Genomic DNA, 22349 nt, shown 5'->3' on the forward strand with positions numbered 1-22349 from the left:
TAATACAGGTTCTGGGGCATTGGGGTCTAATTTGATACCCAGGTCTTTTTGGTGCTTCCACCCTAACAGATTAGATCCCCTTTCTGTGATATACACTTTTCCCAAAGTTGATCTATCTTTAAAGTCGATCTGCATCAACAACATACCAACCAGAGGAATGGGATTGTAATTGTATCCCCCTGGTTTAATGTCTGGAGGCAAAAGATTGTAATTTTTATGACCTGAATTTTGTTTGAAAGAAGCCTCATTTATCAGTGTGTAAGGTGAACATGAATCCGCAAAAACCTCACAAGTAACATTGTCCAGAAGTATTTTACATTCAGGATAACAATTTACATCCTGTTCTCCAATGTTCAATACTTGAAAAATAATGTCCCCTTGCATAGTTTGTTCAAAATCTTGGGTCACCAGGTGAGTAGTACTTTTCTTTTCATGGCATACTCTCGAAAAATGACCCCTTTTTTTGCAATTACTGCAAGTAACACCTCTTGCAGGACATTTTACATCATTAGCCAAATGGTTAGGATGACCACATCTATAGCATTTAGGCTTGTTAACCTGCACACTATGCTTATTCACCTCAGGTTGGGTAGTTTTGTTTTTATTATCTTTTTGAACTACCTTGTTCACACAATTATCACTAACCTGTTTCACCTCATGGGCTTCCTTCATTTCATTCATACAGTAACTTGTGTTCTCTATGCTAATAGCAATATCAACAGCTCTTTGTAGGTCAGGAGCGTCTGCTAAAAGTCTCTCCTGAATCTTCTTTTCACATGTGCACCTGACTAATTGGTCTCTGATTAATGACTCTGTTAGTAATCCAAAATCACATGTGGCTGCCAAACCCCTCAAAACAGCAATGTAATTCTTTACTTTTTCACATTTTCCTTGAACCCGCAAAAAAAATTTATGACGCTCAAGGACTATATTAATTCTGTCCCCAAATTGCTCCGCCAATTTTTTTTACCGTAGCCTCGTACACATCAGGTTGAGCTATACCATCTCCCCCACATTGATGTTAGCCCCTCCCAGCACGCAATGGCGGAGGTCGCAGCCGGGTAGAGCTCTGAGCCGAGCTCCCCTTCCCCGGGCCGATTCTCCGCCATTTATGCTCAGAATCACCCGAAATCGCAGGCGGACCGTCCCGGAGCCCTCCTGAACCAACAGCCTGAATTTCGATTCCGGGAACCGAACACACCAGCACCGGACTTTCCTGCGGGCGGCAGGCGGACTTGGCCGACACCCAGACAGCCGGCAAAGCTACGAGAGACCGCGGCCTGGGCCTGCCCTACAGGCCTCACTGCGACGCGCGGGGCTGGACTTGAGCGGAGCCCCCGCGCGCTACGCCTGAGCCCCGGGGCCACATTGCCGCTCCCCGCTTTGTCCCCGAAGCCTCCTGAGGGACTGAGTCGGGAGGTGCGGGACGCCTGACCGGCGCGACCGCAGTGGCGGACGCCATTAACAGCGGCCCCCTGACTGAGTGCGAGGAGGCCCCCTGGGATATCGACATCGTCGCCCAGCTGCGACCAGCGGGCGAGGCGCCTGACCCTGCACGCTGGACCCGGTGGGTCGGCCGTGGCTACGGACGGAGACCCCCCTCCTGCGCCGCGGGGGAGGCCCTGGACGCGTCGGACGCGGTCGCGACCCTGCGGCGCCTCTCCTCACCAGTGGGCCAGCGGTGCTGAGACCAGACTGCGACCCCCAACCCAGCGAGCACCTCGCCCCGCCCGGGGGGACGCGACTACTGAGCAGACGGCGGCCTAGAGGACGGTAAGGGTCACCACCGAAGTACAACACCGCAAAGACCCGACCACCCAGTATCATTGGCGGTGGCATTGGACCTGCGGTCCCGCCTTCCTGGACCCTCCAGCGCCCACACAGTGTCCTTTGGCCTGCCCAGAACACCCGGGGACCCCAGCGGACCCTCCGCACAGAGGCTGGGGAAGAAATGGTGTTGGTTGAATAATAGAATACCGCGGGGCGACTTGCTGCTACGTCATCGGCCGCCTACAGGGTGTGAGGAGTTAACGGAACTGTTGGTGGTTACTGGCCCCGCATCACCACTATACCAACGTGACCAGGCGCCACGGGCATTGCTCGCCAGCGCTCGAGCGCACGCATCGCGCAGTTAGACAAGACGCCCTGCACATGTCCGGAGGGGTGAGAACCCGCACTGGCACCGGGGGAGCTTTGCCGACGGGAAAAACGAACAAAACACTGCGCAAGATGGCTGCGGACCAGGTGACCGCGAGATTGGACAGCGTTCTAGCCGTCATGGAACGCATGGAACAATCGCTCCAGCAGACCAGAACGTCCCTGGAGTCCAAAATAGACGGCGTTGCCATAGACCTGACTCACCTCCGTGATGACCACAAGAAACTGTCTGATCGAACCAAAACACTAGAGGGCACAGTGACAGACCTTGGACCCAAAGTCACGCGAACGGATAAACAGGTGCAAGAACTTGTCGATAGAGTAGAATTCCTTGAAGAGCGCGCCGAGGATGCCGAAGGGAGGGCGAGACGCAACAACATCAGGCTTGTGGGTGTCCCGGAAAAATGGGAAGGCCCTCGTCCTACCCAACGAGTTGAGGACTGGCTGCGAGGTCTACTACCTGAGGGCACGCTATCGGCTCAATTTGTAGTGGAACGTGCACACCGCGTACCCACGAGACCCCACACCACAGGCGCCAACCCGAGGCCGCTACTCTTTAGAGTCCTAAACTACCGGGACAGAGACGCGATCCTGAGAGAAACTAGGAGACTTGGGGAAGTCCGCATTGAAAATACGACCGTGATGTTTTTCCCGGACTACACCATCCAGGTGCAACGTCAACGACACGACTTCCTGGACGTGAAACGACGTCTCCGCACCGAGGGCCTCAAGTACTCCCTACTCTATCCAGCCAAACTGAGAGTGGAAGCAAGAGACAAGGCCTACTTCTTTACTACTCCTGAGGAGGTCAACGAATGGCTTGACAGTGGTATTAACTCAACGCCCAGACAGGCGCAAAGCTACGAGACGAGACCGCGGCAGCGACCACGCGGACAGCGCCGCCGCCGCAGAAATAGGGAACAAGAAACTGGTCGACTAGAGGAACCGACGAGACACTCCCCACCACTGGACCAGATGATCCAGGAACAACGCGATGCACTCCGGAGGGTCTCCCAACTGAGCGCCTCGCCGACCTCGGATGCGGTTCAGGCCCCCAGCCCAAGAGTGGAACCCAGCGATGACGAAGCAATCTACGGGATACCAGACTCCCAACAGTCGGTGGAATTACCAGTAGTCACGCCTCAAACGGCAGACATGCTGCATTGAAAACACACACGGATCACTATTCCAGACCCTGCCCAGGCGGTGGGAATGAGTGCATTAACCGGGCAGCTGCGGCGCAACTGACCTTATCAGCCGCTGCCTGGGATGTCCACCGCAGACCTGGGGATATGAGGCATGAACCTGCGCAGTGAGTACTTGTCCGGCTATATAGCCGCTGTCGGGGAGGATGGGACGCGGGAACACGCCACAACACTGTACATTCTCTCCCGCCCACCAGCTGCTGGTATAGCTTGGGGACTGTCTGGCGCCAGAGACTTGGTGGTAGCGGCGCTCCAGACTCCCCAATGCCGGATGCGGTGAGCAGGTTGCCCCGCAGCGCGCAACGGGGTTGCCTTTCTGGGCACTAACGTTGTCCATAAGGCCCCGGGAAGGGCTTTGATCTTCCTTATTGTACACTTAATTGACTCGCCAGGACCGTGAGTAGCACACGATCCCCCTAGACTTGAATCGTTGTCCCTCTTCTATAAAGAGTATGGACGGTGGCCCGTTTCGCTGCTGCCCTTTTGGTATTTCAGGGAAGTCTCCCTATCGTTGGTTATTGTTATTCCATGTTTTTTCCCCCCTTTTTAATGCCTTCCTGATTAATCCTGAGTGCGATGGGGGGGGTGGCCGGGGGAGAGTTGGCGGTGGAGGTTTTGTGGATGGGTGCTGGGCTGTGGTTGCGGGGATGGGAGGGGAGAAACTACTGATGTATGATGACAGCGATCAAAATATGTACCTGGAATATTAGGGGTATGCACACACCAGCACGCCGTTATCAGATATACTCATACTTGAAAAGATACCAGGTACACATTACACTTCTGCAGGAAACACACTTGAACACGACAGAGGTGGTTGCACTGCGACGTAGGTGGAGGGGGCAACTGTATGCTACTGAGTACTCCTCGTTTGCCCGGGGGGCGCTCATATGGGTGAGGCCAGGCACTCCCTTTGCGATGACTGAAGTGCTGACTGATCCGGAGGGCAGATACGTGTTGGTAAAGGGACGCATGGATGGGCAATCTATAGTACTAGCGTCCATATACTCACCGAACACGGAACAGGGGGGCTTCCTGGCACGCGTCTCGGAAAAATTGGCACCCTGGCATGGAGTCCCCTGGGTGTTGGGAGGGGATTACAACACAGTACTAGATCCCGCACTGGACCGCTCGGCCCCACCTAAGCCTGATGCTGCGTCCCTGGGAGCCGTTAAAGCGCTCACCCAATGGGCGACACAATGGGACTTGAGGGATGCATGGCGCGCGCATAACCCTAACACCAAAATATACTCCTATTACTCAGGGGCACACTCGCTACATGTCCGCCTAGATAGATATATGGTGTCATCGGAATTGTTACCGCACATAACAGAGTCACAGTACCTTAGCCGAACACACTCTGACCACAACCCACACACGCTGCTGATAGCCTGGGAACGCCCCCACCCGCCCATCCCCACGTGGCGCTTGCAGCCGGCCCTACTGCTGGACGCCCCCTTCCGAGACTCCCTGCAGGCACGCGTAGCGGATTATTTCGCTGACAACTCAGGCACGGCGTCCTCCCCGCAGGTCGAGTGGGACGCCTTCAAAGTGGTAATGCGAGGTCACTGCTTGGGAACACAGGGCGGTATGCGGAAACAGTTAGAAACCGAACTGCGCCGGGTGGAGGCTGACTTACTCCGCCGGGAACAGGAGGCGGTTGAGGGGACGGACGCCGGACTGGCTGAGGCCCGTGTGGAACATGAGGCGCTGCTAGAAAGACTGCGTCACGTTAATTATGCGGCGCACTCGGCGCGGACACACCAACACAGCGACAAACCCGGAAAACTGCTGGCCTGGCTAGTCAGACAAGAAAGTCGTACTGAGCCGATATCAGCCATCCAGACGCCTGTGGGAGTAGTAGTGCACACACAGAGCAAAATACATCAGGCCTTTGTGCAGCATTATCAGGCCCTATACAGGTCGCAGCTGAGGGTTCCGTCGGCGACTATCACAGATTACTTAGCAAGCATCCCACTACCGTCTCTCACGGAAGCGCGACGGGGAGACCTGGGAGCACCTTTCACGCAGGAGGAGTTGCGTGCAGCTATCTTCGCACTCTCCAATGGCAAATCCCCGGGCCCAGACGGCCTCCCTGCCGAATTCTTTAAAACCTGTTCCGATATGCTGATCCCGGAGCTGCTCAAACTGTATAACGCTGCGATAGAGGACTCGGCACTTCCTGCCTCGCTCAATGAGGCTAACCTAGTCTCTCTTCTGAAGCCAGGTAGAGACGGTACCAACATGGGTTCCTATAGACCTCTAGCTATGTTGAACACCGACTATAAAATCTTCACCTCTTTGCTGGCTCGTCGCCTAGCCACGGAGGTCCCTGCCTTGGTCCATACTGACCAAAACGGTTTTGTGCCAGTGAGGAGCACCTCGCGCAACATCCGCCGTCTCTTCCGGGTGCAGGTAGAAGCGGTGTCACAATGGCCGAGATCGGGCTGCCTGGTCCTAGACCTCGAAAAGGCCTTCGACTCGGTGGAGTGGCCCTACTTGGGGGCAGTGCTGGACAAATTTGACCTGGGAGGTGCGTTCGAGGAAATGGTGGACCTCATTTATCAACAGCCGAGTGTCAGAGTGCGAACAGGCGGGCTACTGTCTGAGGCAGTGCGGGTGCGCAGAGGCACCAGACAAGGTTGCCCGCTTTCGCCCCTACTCTTTTCTCTGGCAATTGAGCCCCTGGCAGCGCTACTACGGTCGCGGGGAGCAAGATGGGGAATCCCGCTGGCTGATGGTACACATGTGGTTTCACTGTACGCGGACGATTTGCTTCTGTACGTCCGAGACCTCACAGCAGTGCCAGATGAATTGTCGGATATTTTCCAGACATTCGAAACAGTATCTGGACTTAGAGTCAACTGGGCAAAATCCGGAGTGTACTCTTTCAGCCATGAAACACAGGAATGGGATGTGACCCTTGGAGGTGTCAGACTGACCTGGTACCCCACCTCCTTTAAGTACCTTGGAGTGCACATATATAGGGACTTAGAGAGCATACTGGAAGGTAACCTGGGACGTGCCGTGAACTCTTTACGATCACAGATGGCTTTCTGGAGGACACTGCCCCTAAACGTACCGAGCAGGATTGCTCTAATCAAAATGATAGCACTGCCCAGATTGCTCTATCACTTTGCCAACATCCCGTCCTACGTCCCCGCTAAATTCTTCCGAGACCTAGAATCAATGACCCGCAGCCTGATCTGGAATGGGGGACGGCCCCGTGTGGCCCTGACAAAACTATACTCCCCAGCAACAGAGGGCGGACTGGCAGTTCCTAATATGGAACTGTACTATATAGCTGCGCAGCTGCAATGGGTGACGCACTGGCTAAGTGGTGCGCACCTGGAGGATACGGCCACCTCTACGTACACATGGACACACGTGCAGGAATGCGCTCTGTTCCATCCCCTGACTAAAGGCCCACGCCCGCTGCCCCTACATGTGGCAGTGGCCCGCAAGTGTTTCCTCCGTAGTTTAAAACTGACGCGGGAAGTCAAGCCGTATGCCCCCGCGATTCCTTTATTGGGCACACCCAGGAGAAACGGACCAGTAACGGAGCGAATTCTGGAGCGTTGGTCGGAGGCTGGAGTGGAGACAATGGGTGACCTATATGCGGACGGCGCAATGCTCCCATACGGGGAGCTGGTAGAGAGCACCGGTCTACCAACGGGGCAGTTCCTGACCCATGCGTCCATACTAAGAGCATATACGGACTCTTGGGGTGACATTGGGGAGGAACCGCAGATGCACCATGTAATGCAATACCTCCATGTAATGGGTAACGGTACTCACATCATCCACTGGCTAGCACAGGCTCTCATCCTACATACACAGCGGTCCACACAGCCGGCGCAGGACAAGTGGGCGGCCCACCGACAGAGGGAATGGACGGATAAGGAGTGGTCCATGATCCTAGCCTGCCCTATGAACATCCCGCGCAATGCCCGCTTCCGCACCATCCAATTGTATATAATACACCAGGCATACTTGTCACCGGATAGGATCAACAAGTATTTCATGATCAACACCGCGGCCTGTCCCAGATGCAACCTGATAGGCGCGGACATTTTATACATGCTCTGGACTTGCCCCTCACTAGACACATACTGGAGGGAGGTGACGTCCCTCCTAACACGCAGCGCTGGCCCGGGACTACCACACACTTGGGAGGCATGCATGCTAGGTTTATATAGAAGGACCAAGCTAAACAAGACACAAGCCAGGTTCTGGGATCTAGGCCTCATCACGGCCAAACGGCTGATCACCAAGCATTGGAAAAGGAGGGAGCCGCCAGTCCCTAAGTACTGGTGCGCTTCCTTCACTAACTGGGCCAGGGCGGAAAGCATAGCTTTACATCGGGAGGAGGTCGCGGGCCTAAGACAGTTCCCCATAGCACAGCTCTGGGACGGTTTTGTGAGATCCCTCCAGAAAGAAGGTGCGACCAGGGGATTCATATAGGGCCCATAATACATGAAATTACACGAACAGCATGAAGGAAGGTGCGTTGGGGGAGTGAATGGCGTCCCCCCCCCCCCGACGATAGGCATGCACCCGCAGACATGAAGCCACACGGGCTTGTTCTGGTGTCTTACCGCCCGACCCCCGTGGAGCCACTCCTTAGATGCACTCTCCCTTCCCGTGAAGCCCCCCCTCCCATACTACCACCCCCGTTTATACGTTCTGGATTCTTATCTCCCATATGTGGTTTGTCCGCCAGGAAGTACACACGAATGACGACTTAGGCGAGGGGACTGGCACAGGCCACATCTCTCTCTCCAGCTCACTGACGATATATAGAACCACCCGTGCGAATCACTACACACTGCAGAGATGAGAAGTAAGGTTCAACCGTCACTCAGCGGGTGGAGTGATTCGAAGCAGACACAGGCCACACAAGTGTCTCATTTACACCCACATCCTCGTCACGCAACTAAGGTCTGCGAGCGCTCTCCCTGGGCTCGAAAACATGGTTGCGGATTGGTTCTCTGATGACACAACTGACAAAATGGGACACACTGATGAGAACTGTCCAGTTCACAGAGTTGAAATGTTCTTTCTTGTTTTTTCTCGTATTTACTAAAATGTGACGTCATTTATAACAAAATTGTACACAGGGACACCTATGACGTGAAGGTTATTGCTCATGAAAAGAAATGTATGGTAACCGGTACGTGACTAATTACATGTTAATTGTTATCCACTGTCTTATAAGCGCATCCTCCAGTTGCGGCCGGCCCTATGGGTTGTAGGCTGCGCCACATGTACTACACTGTGAAACTTAATAAACGTCTTTAAAAAAAAAATAAAAAAAATAAAAAAAAATTGATGTTAGCCCCTCCCTCAGCTATCTCAGGCAAATCCTCAAACACATCCCTTCCATATTTACCCAAATTATGAAGTAGAATGTGTTGCTTCCTTAAAGATGAAAATCTATTTCCACCAATTGCAAGCAAATATGACTCAAACAAATGGAACCATTTTTTCCATGAAATAAGGGGATCGCCAGCCTCATCCAAAAAAGGCGGTGGCTGGGACATGTTTAAAGCAGTCATTTTTAGAATAGAAGTGAAAGGCAAGAAGAGAAGAAATTAATTCAGAGAAAACGGAGGAAAGGTAGAAAAGAAAAGTAAAGGGAGAAGAGATAAAGAGAAAAACAGGGACAGCACTCAAAGTATCATTAGAATAATGTATATCCACACTCCTTAACGCTGTAAATACCCAAAGGGAGCACGATAATACAATTCTGAATTAATGAAGGCTTCAAGGCTGTGCCAATCAGCGGAGAAAACGCTAGATGGCTCCTGAAAAGAAATTTCTTGGAACAACTTTTTCATCAAAATAGAACCCTCAGAATGTCCAATTACAGTTTGAGCAAAGAAGGTTCAGCTTACTGGATTCATACTCTTAGAGTTAAAAATAAACCCCTTAAAACGCCGTAGATAATGTCTGTGTGGATATCCAAGAGACACAACAAAAAAAAATCAACATAATATCTCTCTCGAAGAAACTGTTAACTGACGTGGAGAGTGATTTTTTTTTTTTAAAGATGGCCAGATGCTGAGGAGCATACAAACTCTCGTTGGTAGAGTCAGTCACACAATCACGATAGCAACTGAAATAGTTCCAAAGAATATCGCCCCAGGTTTAGAAACAGAACGCAACTTCACTGAAAATTTGTCTGGAAACCACCGTCATGTAATGCTTCACTCGACGTCCGGGTTAGCCCAACCACACGGCAGTCGGGTGAGGAGAAAAATAAAATAAGCTTCCTACCTCATCCGTGCCTAATGTCTGTCTGTTTAACACAGATCCTTCATGCCCCGAACTGCGCAGGCAGGGGCAGCACCACAGTCGTCAACACAGCGACGGGAAGGCGGACCTCATTCCGACCTCATTACGTGATTCTCCAAAGCACTCCGTCAGATGAAACTGAAGAGCGGAGAGCGTGAAAGGCGGAGCAATTTACCAACGTTGATGACACTCTCAGCAACCGGGCGGAGCTGAACACGGCGTCCCGTCACCAAGGAACTCCGTCAAAACATCAAATTTCCACCCGATAGAAAACAGGATTGCTCGATGCTAGAGCTGAGGAAGTTATGTCCAGAAAGACGACAGGAACGCTTCAAAGTATTACGCTTCCCTCGTACACCGCATTCAATTGATATCAACCTTTGGCAAAATAGAAGAAAGTTGCCTGTTCCGTCCGCTTATACTTAAATCACAGCTTCAATAATGATTTCTTCTTAATGACTCTCGTAGTTGACAAGGATAATAGGGGGAAGAATCCAACCGTCCCCAGCACGGTGATCGTCGCCAATTTGTTAAGAAGAAGCTCCACAAGGATAGAGGTGAGAAGAAGAAGTTTATTGTCAACTGGATTCTTCTGTGCCAACCACTCGAGTGAGCTCACGAACATTCTACAGTGAGCTTCACTCCAACATTCTAAGGTGGGAGAACCCAAGCAGAGGGGAAGGTGGGGACAGGCTGCAGGAGGAGCGTACCAAGTTACAACACATGGCACTTGCAATAAGGTGGACTTGATATTAGTCATATTTGTGACAGTGTGTCCCATCCACTAAACTCTAAATGAGGCCCAGAAAAAGGTAAGAATCTGCAACACTAAGAGATTGGCATAATACAAACAGTCATCTGTGAGTGTTTTTGCCTGTATCTCTACACCACATAGCACCTTGTTGTGCCACTACATTAATATTAGGATGAGTTCTCTGCAGCCCCCAATGCTTACAAAATTCTTGGTGCAGCCCCTACCCCTTCTTGGGGCACCACCAGGATAAAAATAATGCAGGTCCTTATGTGGTGCTTGCCGGAGAGCAGTTTATATGAAGGGACTGGCTACTCCACTCATTTCATATTTATCCATTTTATGTTCATTGCGCAGGGCACCCAACAACTACAGGCAATGTTAAGATAGGCCTAGGGCACCCTTGGCCCCGTTGGTTCCCCTGCAAGCAGGTATCAAGAGTGCGGTGGAAGCTAGCAAACTTTTAGTGGATGACCAATGAAGCTCACTGCCCTTTGGGCTGCAGCGGGAGGGGGGAGAGCATGACCCGCTACCCCCAAACCAGTACCACCAGGGTCTCAGTGGTGGGAGTCTCAGCTATATTGGTTTGGTTGTGCCCGGCGGCAGCAGCTTTTGTTTCTCCTCCTGCTGGGTGGGAACACACCTATCTTCCCTTCCAGGGAGAGAGGGGGCTGATACTTAGATTTATGTTCCCTGCGATGCTCTCCTGGACAGGGAATAAGACAGTGTCCTGGATAATGCGGATCCTAGGACATTTCTTGTCATTGGCTCCCGGGGTCATTATTTGGCTCAGGCATGGTGGGCCCCACGCCCTCCTCCACAAAAAAATAAGGCTGCACTGGACCCTGGCGGATGGGGACCCGGGACCATTAGGTGACTCAGGGAGGGGGCACCCACACACCACCCTCTATAAAAAAAAAGACATAAGCAGGCCCATTGGCATGGGCCCCCTGGATCCATTAAACACCTCGGAGAGGGTTAGGGGGCTGAGCGCCTCACTCCTCTTCCTTTTCTTTTTCTACGTGTGGCATCCTCCTGTGCCCTGTCTTTAAACTGAAAAGGACAGGAACCAGCCCTTTTGTTTTTTTACTTTTACTGTGTATTCACTGTTATATTAGAACAAAATAAGGGTTTGGTCCCATAGGGGATCCCTCTGGAACTCCCCCAGGAGAACAAGGTGGTCAGGGTGTCCCTACCCTGCCCCTATATGTTTTTTCAATTTGAGAATAGTGGACTGAGTCCCTGAGTCCTAAAATGGCTGCTGAATTTAAAAAAATATATATTTCTTTATTGGTATATATCAGCATAGCATCAGGCATTTAGTGAAAGCCACACAATCAATAAATTCTGCAGTGCCTATCAAAGCTACAAAATCATGTCTTTAGTTAGTACAATAAATACATTAGCATTATTTTTTGATTTGCCTTGTGTTATCTTCCAGTACAATTGTGCAGGCCTAGCATATTCCAACCATTGAAAGATTAAGCGCAAACCAATCTAACATATAACCCAACTTTACGCAGTATTTCCTGTATCATTTGTGTTTAAGCTCTGAAGAAGATGCTGACTGCAACATTTTTGTTGATGTTGATGGCAGCCAATGAGATTTCGTCTAATGATCTGTTGGGTCTGTGGATCCTTCACAGCCTGAAATATACATACATTTTGAACGATTACCGAGCTCCCCAAATCCCCCTGCCCCCCCAGGCGTCTCTCGACCATTGGCCATCGTACTGAAACTATGGATAATACTCTGGACAAACACTAGAACATAGATTACATTTTATTTATTTATTTATTGATTTGCAAAGTTTTATATAGCACTGGCTAGACCTGGAGGTATCAGAGCGCTTTACATGAGGATCATCGAGTTACAGGTTCATAGTTACATAGCGAGTTACAGGTTACATAGTTACATAGCCAAGTATAGACATAGGAGAAAAAACATGAGATTGCACAATAATGTGAGTTATTAGCGCTTACACATGTCTTATGCGGAGGGAAAAGGTAGGGGGGAATGGTGAACAGGGGTAAGGGAATCAGGTAGGAAACACAATGGGGAGGAGAGGAAAACAATGTCCGATGTCCGGCTGGGTAGGTGACAGCTGAGGGATGAAGACAAACTCCTCTATAGCTGCATAGGACAGCTCCACCGGGCATCGGTCAAGGTTGCACGGGTGCCATGCAGAGTCTATGCAGAAGCGGGCGCTTGGCCGAGCACATCACAAGTGTGGCCAAGTAGGCACTGCAGAGTACTGAAGAGAGTGCTGACCAGTGTAGCACACCATAGATGTTGATGGAGTGAAATAAGCAAGATCCCACCATCATCTGTAGAGTGTGATTACCCAAAAACGTCCTGAACCCCAAAGTACTCCCCTTCCAACTGTGGGGGAAACATCTAGTCGATGGAGAAGAATGTTGTGATCCACTGTGCTCAGGACACAGAGATGTTGAGAAGAGTCACTGCAGAGACATGACCCTGATCTTTGGCCATAGGCCGCTCTTTTCTTAGGTTCCTAAGTGTGGAGTCAGTGTTGCAATGAGGGTTGAAACACTCCTGAAAGTCACTTAGGAGATTAAGTACCACTTGAGCAGACAGTTGCCGAGTTATTGCAAGGTAGGTCGATTGCTTGCATAAGGTACCGATGTGGAGCAGTTTATTTTCAGTAAAAAGGTTATGGTAGCATGGTAAAGATCTTGAGCAGTTCGACTAAGGACCTGATTTAAAGTTTGCAGGCAGGAGACTCTGCCACAAGTGTGGTGGTGTACACTGTCTGCCAAACTGAAGTTTTGTCCTCTCTACTTAGATTTGGGTGGATTCTGATGGCAGTGTCCCCACTGACTCGATGGGTAGGTATCCTACATTGAGGGCCCGCCAGAGTTGAGGCCTTTGGTGTTAGTACATCAGATTGCCTGCCCTATTTAGAGTGGACGGCTGATGTGTTCTTTTCTGTTCTGGACCTTTAGGTTTTACCTGTCGGTTCTGAACAGAAAATAATAAAAATTACCCCCACACCTTGGTAGAATACCCTCAGGGTGTCAGGGTTATTAGTATTTTGGTTTGGCCTGGTTGGCAGAGGAAATTACTTCCACTAAGCAGATGAACCGAAGGCTGCCTGCCAAAGCATAAATAAGGCCCCAAGTTTTGAAATAAGTGGAGTGATAGTTGGCGGCAGAACGAGTCTACATTGCTGGGAACTGTAGGGTTGGAAAACATTTTAGGTGGGTACTTGTATTATTTAAGTGATCTCCTCCAGCAGCACAAGCACATCGTGACTTTGGGTGGTGATTTATATATGTTAATGTTAATGTTAAATGAATTTATAGAGCGCACAGCTGCCCCAGCCAAGGGGCGTCCCGGCGCTTACTGTAAGAGGAGTGGACAGGAGAAGGGATCAGGAGGAAGGGAGGGAGAGGAGTTTAGCAGAAGAGGTGAGTTTTTATAGCTTTCCTAAAGGACTGCAAGTCCTGTATCCGGATGTATGACGTTACAACGCATACTTTTACAACGCATACCATTACAACGAAACTTTTACAACGCAACAACTTTTACAACGCATACCATTACCACGCAAGATTTTACAACGCATATACCTTTACAACGCATACCATTACAACGTAAGTATTGGTAAGTATAAAATAATTTTTTTAATTTAAATTAATTAAAAATATTGTAATATAATTTAATTTTATTTTAATTTATTTAATTAATTTAATTTAATTGTAATTTTATTTTATTTATCAAAAATACCCCTGTACCCCAAAAAACCCAAACTGACCCTGAACCCTAAAAATACCCCTTTACCCCAAAAACCCAAAACTGACCCTGAACCCTAAAAATACCCCTTTACCCAAAAACTGAAAACTGACCCTGAACCCTAAAAATACCCCTTTACCCCAAAAACCCAAAACTGACCCTGAACCCTAAAAATACCCCTTTACCCAAAAACTGAAAACTGACCCTGAACCCTAAAAATACCCCTTTACCCAAAAACTGAAAACTGACCCTGAACCCTAAAAATACCCCTTTACCCAAAAACTGAAAACTGACCCTGAACCCTAAAAATACCCCTTTACCCAAAAACTGAAAACTGACCCTGAACCCTAAAAATACCCCTTTACCCAAAAACTGAAAACTGACCCTGAACCCTAAAAATACCCCTTTACCCAAAAACTAAAAACTGACCCTGAACCCTAAAAATATCCCTTTACCCAAAAACTGAAAACTGACCCTGAACCCTAAAAATATCCCTTTACCCAAAAACTGAAAACTGACCCTGAACCCGAAAAATACCCCTTTACCCAAAAACCCAAACATATAACATTTTAAAAATAATTATATACTTACCAATACTTGCGTTGTAATGGTATGCGTTGTAAAAGTATCTGCGTTGTAAAATCTTGCGTGGTAATGGTATGCGTTGTAAAAGTTTTTGCGTTGTAAAAGTTTCGTTGTAATGGTACTGCGTTGTAAAAATTGCGTGGTAAACGTTGTATACCCCTGTATCCCTCTGATAGGGTCAGGGAGGTTGTTCCAAAGTTTTGCGGCCAAGTACTTGAAGGAACGGCCGCCCATCCTGGATAATTTGATACGAGGTACTATAGCAAGATTTTGACCTTCTGAGCGTAAAGTACGTCGAGGGACATAGTTAGACAGAAGGGGGCTGAGCATGGGTGGGGAAGACATTTTTAGAATTTTAAAAGCTAGGCACAGTGTCTTGAACTGAATTCGTTTCTCCATTGGGAGCCAGTGGAGTTTGGTGAGAGTACTGGTTACAGACGCATGGCGGGGGATGCCTACCAACGCCCTGGCGGCAGCGTTCTGTACTCGTTGAAGTCTAGCTTTTTCAGCTACGTTAGTCCCTAGGAGAAGGGAGTTGGCATAGTCCAATCTGGAGAGGATGGCTGCCTGTACTATCGTCTGACGGGTTTGGTTGTCAAAGAATCCAAGGATGGGTCTGAGATTTCTTAAAATGCCGAAGCAGGTTGCTGCCATTTTTTTTGTATGCTGAGTGAATTTAAGGGCAGAGTCTACCCAGACTCCCAGGTTTTTTACACAGTCCTTGGGTTCCGGTGGTTGTCCTAGGTCTACTGGCCACCAGTTGTCCCCCCAAGCTTTAGTGTTTTTTCCTACCACCAGCACCTCGGTTTTACCGGCGTTGAGCTGAAGGTAGTTCGCCGTCATCCATTCTGTGATGTCCACGAGGGTGCGTTGGAATTTTTGGGTACTAAGTCCACTTTCATCGTTCAGTGCCACCACCAACTGAGTGTCGTCAGCGTAGGATACGAGCGACAATCCGTGTCTTCTGGCCACTTCAGCCAGGGGCTGAACATACACATTGAACAGGGTGGGGCTAAGGGCAGAGCCCTGGGGTACGCCCTGTTCAATGGGACATTCCCTGGAGAGGTGGGGGGGGGGGTGGAGACTCGGAAGGACCGGCCCGAAAGAAAGTCTCTGAACCATTCAAGAGCTAACCCTGTTACCCCGACCTCTTTTAGCCTGAACAGCAGAACCTCGTGTGACACCGTGTCGAAGGCAGCACTGAGATCGAGGAGAATCAGTGCTGCCGTTCCACCAGTGTCTAAAATGGTGCGGAGGTGTTCAGTCACACTTAGTAGGGCTGTCTCAGTGCTGTGGCCAGCCCGGAAGCCATGTTGGGACCAGTCTAAGATGTTATTAGATGTCAGATGATTGGTCAAGATGTTGTTAACATGAGCTTCTGCTACCTTGGCTGGCCAAGGGAGGAGGGATATTGGCCTAAAGTTTTCGGGTTTGTTGGGGTCAAGTGTGGGCTTCTTGATAATAGGTGATATCCGGGCCTGTTTCCACTTGGAGGGGATTATACCGGTGGAGAAGGATTTGTTAATGATCCCTCGCAGAGGGCCTAGAACGATTTCATCTGCTTCTCTAAAGGTTTCAGGTTTGAGAGGGTCTGCTGGTGAGCCGGACTTGATTTTATTACAGATTTTAGAAAAGTCTTCTCGGCTGAGGGCCGGAATGTTAGCGAGGTTGGGTTTATTAGGATCATCAGAGGGAGTGCATTCGGGGTAGGGGGAAAAATGCTGTAGATTTTCCGAATTTTTTCTAAAAAGTAGGAGGCCAGGTTGTCGCATAGTGTAGGTGAGGAGTTTGGGTTAGCCATTATTTTTTTGGTGCTCAGTTCTTTAAGAATTTTGAAGATGGTTTTTGATGCGTTATTGCTATTTTTGATCTCCGTGGCGTAGTAGGTTGCCCTGGTCTTGCATATGCTACGATGGTAGATTTTTTGGGATTTGGTATATAAGAACTTGAGGGCAGGATCATAGTCTTTTCTCCAGCATCTTTCAGCTTTTTTGCATTCTTTTTTTAGTGCTGCCAGTTCTTTATTATACCAAGGACTAGATTCATGGGTACGTGCTTTGATCCATTTATTAGGGATCAAGGTATCCAGGGCTTGTCTGATCCAGTTGCAGAATTGGTCGTATCCATGATCAGTGTTTTCACTAAGTTGGGGAGGACACATAGTGAGGAGATCGTGGAAGTCCTCCAGGCGGAGCTTCCTCCAGGGTCTTTTCCGGACCTGTTGGGAGGGTACATTGAGCAAGAGGTTTTTACAGGGAATTGACATGGATACTAAATAATGATCAGTCCAGGTCATGGGGATGGGCATTTCGACCAGTGCATTGGTGATGTTCGAAAAGATGGGGTCCAGGAGGTGACCACCTGTATGAGTGGGGCCCTTTATGAGTTGGTCTAATTGTAGCGCTCCTAAGTCCGCTAATAGAGTGTTAATTTTAGAGTCTCCCGTCTGATCAAAATGAATGTTCAAATCTCCAATAACAGTGAAATTGGCGGTATCCGTAATCTGGGAGCAAAGGTTCTCAAGGAGTGAGGCGATGAATTTACCATCATTTCCTGGGGGCCTATAAATCAGGAAACCTACCAAGCTGAGCTGAGAATTAATTTTAATGTTATAACGAATGCATTCGCTATCTGAAATGCCAGCTTTAGTTAGCTGGCATGTAATATTAGCTTTGGTCATCACAGCGATACCACCGCCTCTGGAATTTCTATTGAGAGTGTGAATAGTGTAGCCTGTAGGGGTTGCCAGGTTCAGTACAGAGTCCATATCATCGTGGAGCCACGTCTCAGTAAGAAATAATATGTCCAGGGCATGGTTAGTGACCAAGTCGGAGATTTCAGCGTGGTGTTTGGGCATGGATCGGACATTTAAATGGCCGATTTTAATTCTTGAGCATTCAGTACTAGCGTGGGGGGTTTGCCGGTGGGGAATCGGAAGGGAGAACCCACATGAGCATACTTGGGGGGAGTCTATGAGGGAGGGGTTGAGGATAGCGCATCCTTGCCTGAGGTGTCGTATATTAAATAGCTCAGTTCTAGAGTATGTAGGCTTACCACGTTGGCGAGTGGCATGGTGTCTGGCGTCTGGCGCTGACGAGCGCAGACGAGCTTGCCCTAAGCGCGCCTTCGGCGCGCCAACGACGCGCCCGCTGCGCTCGTCCGCTGCGCTTCCGGCTTAGACTCATGCTTTATAGTAGATGCTCGGGCGTCGGAGTGGGGGCGTGGCCAGCCGAGGTGGGCGTGCCTCGTGGCTCCCTCGAGCGAGGTAATGGCGGTGGAAAACAAGCGTTTTTCGCCAAAGCCAGCAAGTAGATCAGCTGCTCGGCGTTGAAGAGGTGGGTGCCAGGGTCAGTGCAAATGTGCAGAAAGCAAGTTAAAACACAAGATACAAATTTTAAAAACGAGTAGTTTCTATGTCCACACTCCCGGCTTTCCGCCTCAGGAGTCTCTCTAACAGTAAAGCAGTGCTAGCAGTCAGCACGCTCTATTTATATCTGTAGGAGGGGGCGTGGCCAGCCGAGGTGGGCGTGCCTCGTGGCTCCCTCGAGCGAGGTAATGGCGGTGGAAAACAAGCGTTTTTCGCCAAAGACAGCAAGTAGATCAGCTGCTCGGCGTTGAAGAGGTGGGTGCCAGAATCAGAATAGGACATAGGATTGCTGTAGATACTTTGTGATGCTGTCACCTCGAGTCATTCTGGATGCACTCTTTTCTAGATATATCCAAAAGATTTCACTAGCTAAGTTGGCTGGCTGCTCCTGCAATGAGTCAAATGTGGTGGCCTACTGCAGGGTATTTAGTCCTTGGAGGATGAATGATTTGTATTCACGATCATAATTACTGCACTGCTTTCGCTAACAACCTCTCCCTTCATGTCAGGAGGCCTTTTGGAGAAGCACTTGTTGATTAAAGAATAATTTGAATTAACTAGTCGTCTCTAGAGAGAAGTTACCACAGAAAGAATCTCACTGGTAGATTGCTACATATAAAGAAAGGTATTTGCTGGACAACATAGAGTTCACTAATGCACCCTGTGGAAGTAACAGTGATCGAGAAACCTGTTTTATGGGCAAGCAGCTTCATGTCAAAGGAAATTTGTCTGAAAGGCTTTTTTAGTTAGGTGGCATAGAGAACGTTTCAAATACCAAAGGACACATTGTCTGCTGACAGGATGGAGTAGACACAGTAATGCTATTTACTACTCAAGTGCCAGAGACCATTAAGGCACTTAACAGAAAACTCACTTGAACACAATCCCAGGAACCCAGAATAAACATTTGAAGTAGGCTGAATATAGGATGAATTTATCAACAGCTTACACATAATTCAGAATTAACAGGTTAAATATTTGGAGTAGGGTCAGACTGAAAGACATATTTGGGCAATTAGAGTTATTTAATGAAAAAAAAAGAAAAGGTGGCCAAAGTGAGCTCTTAGCTGTTTCCTACATGTGAGAAGAGTAGGTTGAGTTCTGATGTAAAAAAGTACTTACAGCCCTAGGCTTTTCATGGTTTATTTGATTGCATTTTTAAAGGTGTGGGATGGCTCCCAAAGCCTGTAGACCCCTACGACAGGTAGGGTTTTCTGGCATCCACCTGCACACTTAATTAAGCGAGATGCCAGTAAAATGACCTGACACTGTCCTTACAGAATGAGAGCGGGTTGATGCCATTGGGCAACTGCCCAAGACAATCTTTACATGGTCTCCAGTAGTGGATTCCCTGGCAGCTGCCAGGTGCCTAGGTCAAAGCTAAGTGGTCAGATAGTCAAGATGAGTGATTGAGGAGAGTCCTGAAGAATCTTCCCTCATCTGGTGTTAGGTCGGATGTTTCTAGATGCTGGATGTGCCACTCAAGCAGGATTCATATGTCGTGTAACCTGATCTGTTGGGGCGAGGACTGCAAAATGACATCACACATGACTATATAAACATATCTGATTCATCCATATAAAGATCAACGCATAGAAAATCTATGCCCTGGGCTTCTCTAGGTGAAGTTTTGGTATTGCGTATTCATGTGAGTTGTAAAGGAATCTGTGTGTAGGTGCTCTGATAGGTGATATTTTGTCACGGGCTGCATAGTTCATTTTCAGATGCGACACAACATGAAATACCTGTTTAGGATTTCTACCCCCTTCTCAAGTTTTTAAAGAAATCTGGAACAAGCACAGAAGCTTAGAGACGGCAAAACTCGGAGGAATATGCTCCTGTGAAAAGGCACACGGCCACAGTTTCTTCAACAGACCAATACAGAGGTAGCATGTGGGCACCCCCTTTTTTCCCTGATACAGAAGAGGGCAGTGGTATTGTCAGTATGCACCATCATTACATGGGGCCCAGGGCCGTATTGGGAACACAAACCAGCCCTGGCAATACAGCTGGACCAGGATCAACAGAGCTAAGCTCTGGGCCGTGCTGGGGTCCATGGGGGCTTTCTGCGTGATTTACACGAGGGTCTCATCATAAGAGAAGGGTGCGTCAGTGTTGTATCCTCGTCCCTATTCTCTCCCACTTCATCCTCTATATCAACAGTCTAAAGGCAGCCTTAACTGAACATGGGATGGATGTGTCGAGTGTGGGCGGTCGTTTACTGCCTGCAGGCGTATAAGCGGATGACACTGTTTTAATTGTATGCACAACCAAGGGGTTGCAGCACCTCCTTGACCTTTTTTGTCAATTTTATAGATGCCCTCGACCTTTCAACAAATTATTACAAGTCCAAAGTCATGGTTGTTGGCCCTGGAAATGCCAGCTCCAAGAACATTGTGGTTAAGGGTCATCTTGTCAGTAGGGTCGAGCACTTCTCTTACTCAGACTGGGAGCCTGTGCCTGCTCTCTCCAACCCGGCAATGCAGCTGGGGTCAGAGAGACCTTCACTGCGCATGTGGGTTTGGCTGGCCTGGAACATAGCGCACATGCACAGTGAATAGTAGTGCCCAACATACCCCCTCCAGCCTGTCATTATCATGGCCCGGTTCCCAATCCTCGGCACAAGTAAAATAAAACGGATTTTAAACCTGTTTTAGTAACGTTTTATTTTTCACGTTTTTGAGAGTGCTGGCAGGGATGGAGCTGCCGCTGCTGGGGTTACATGCTCACTGCCTCACTACAGTTAGTTGAAAATATGTTCTTGAGAGGCCTTTTAAATCTTCCTCAAGGCGTTCCCACTTCGATTGAATTGATGAAGCATAGCCGCTGTTCCAATGCGGATGCAATGCATTGTCGCCGCAACTTCTGGTTTGGCTGCCCCCGCGCTGTTCCTCGTTCATCGGGCCGGATTCTGCACCCGACCGGTAGGAGACAGTGGAGATGTGCTTTGGCCCTGGGGAGGTGGTGACCTCCTCCCGCTGCAGCGGACCTGAGCTCGGCTCGGTCTCTGGTGCTCCTTTCATGACCTTTGCACAGTGCTCCCGGGGCTTTGAGACCGGGCTCTGGTCCGCACATTTGCTGAGCCTCCTTTTGTCAGACGAGCTCGTGCCTCACTAATCCGGGTGCCTCGAGCTGGCACTTGGACGGGGATGTGCTCTGTCGCACCACCATTCCCTCAGAGTGAGGTCCGAGGTGCCGGTGTTGTGTTGTCCCCATTTGCACGCCTCCGGCGTTGAACATTTCCGCAGCGCTCAGGCACTGGCAGCGCTGCTGGGGTGAAACACCTCGATTTCACCGTGATGAGCCTTGCTCCTTGCTCATCGCCCATCCTGACTTCCTCCTCGCTGCCCCTCAACGGATTCCATCGCAACTCCGCCGTTGCCTTCTGGATCTGTCTCTTTTGATGAATGCCAAAGAAACCGGATTGTTGCTCCCCCTGCTGCTTTTCCCACTGCCTTCCTGCCCGGCTTGCCTCCCGCAAGACAGCTGGGACTACTTGGAGGTGCCAAGCGGAGGCAAGAATCGAGTTCTTTGGACTTTGGCTTCGTCACTCTTACACCCCACCATTTTGTGACCATCTCTGGTGGTCAGTCCTGTCCCACTCCGCCATCTTGTGACCTGGACCGTACCTCCGGCCCCACCGGGACTACGTTTTGATCGTTTTCACTGAACTACACATCGCCAAATGAATATTGCTGTTACCTATGCTCCCCCACTCTTCTTATGTTATGCCATATATGCTCCCCACTCTTCTTATGTCATGTCCAATCCCCCGATTATCCTCATGTTTAATATTATGATGCATATTGTACAACACTGCTTCTTTCTTTTGTATAATCTGTTTAATTTTTGTTTCTTACCAATACCCTTGTCAGCACGCTGTCTCCCTGGGTCTTCCCAGCACCCGCGGTGACCGTCCCTGTTGAGATTGCCTCTACCTTCCTTGACCTTAATATGGCGACCAAACTTTCTCCCCGGGCCACATCTTCCCTTTCCCTCTGCAATCATTTGTTTCCAATGCTTTTGTGATCTCCTTATTCTGCCTACGCTCTTTCACCCTTATAACTTGCTTTTTACTGCTTGACTTCCCATTTTAGATCTTGTAGATATCTAATTTTGATTTAGCTATGTTCTGTTTGGCAGACTATACATACTATTTTCTTGGCTTTTTACCACTTCCTCTTCGTTAGCTGCCCTAGGACAGTAGGCGTCGGTACCAGCGTCCCTACT

This window comes from Lissotriton helveticus, chromosome 9 (assembly GCF_964261635.1).
Source record: "Lissotriton helveticus chromosome 9, aLisHel1.1, whole genome shotgun sequence".
Taxonomy (NCBI): Eukaryota; Metazoa; Chordata; class Amphibia; order Caudata; family Salamandridae; genus Lissotriton; species Lissotriton helveticus.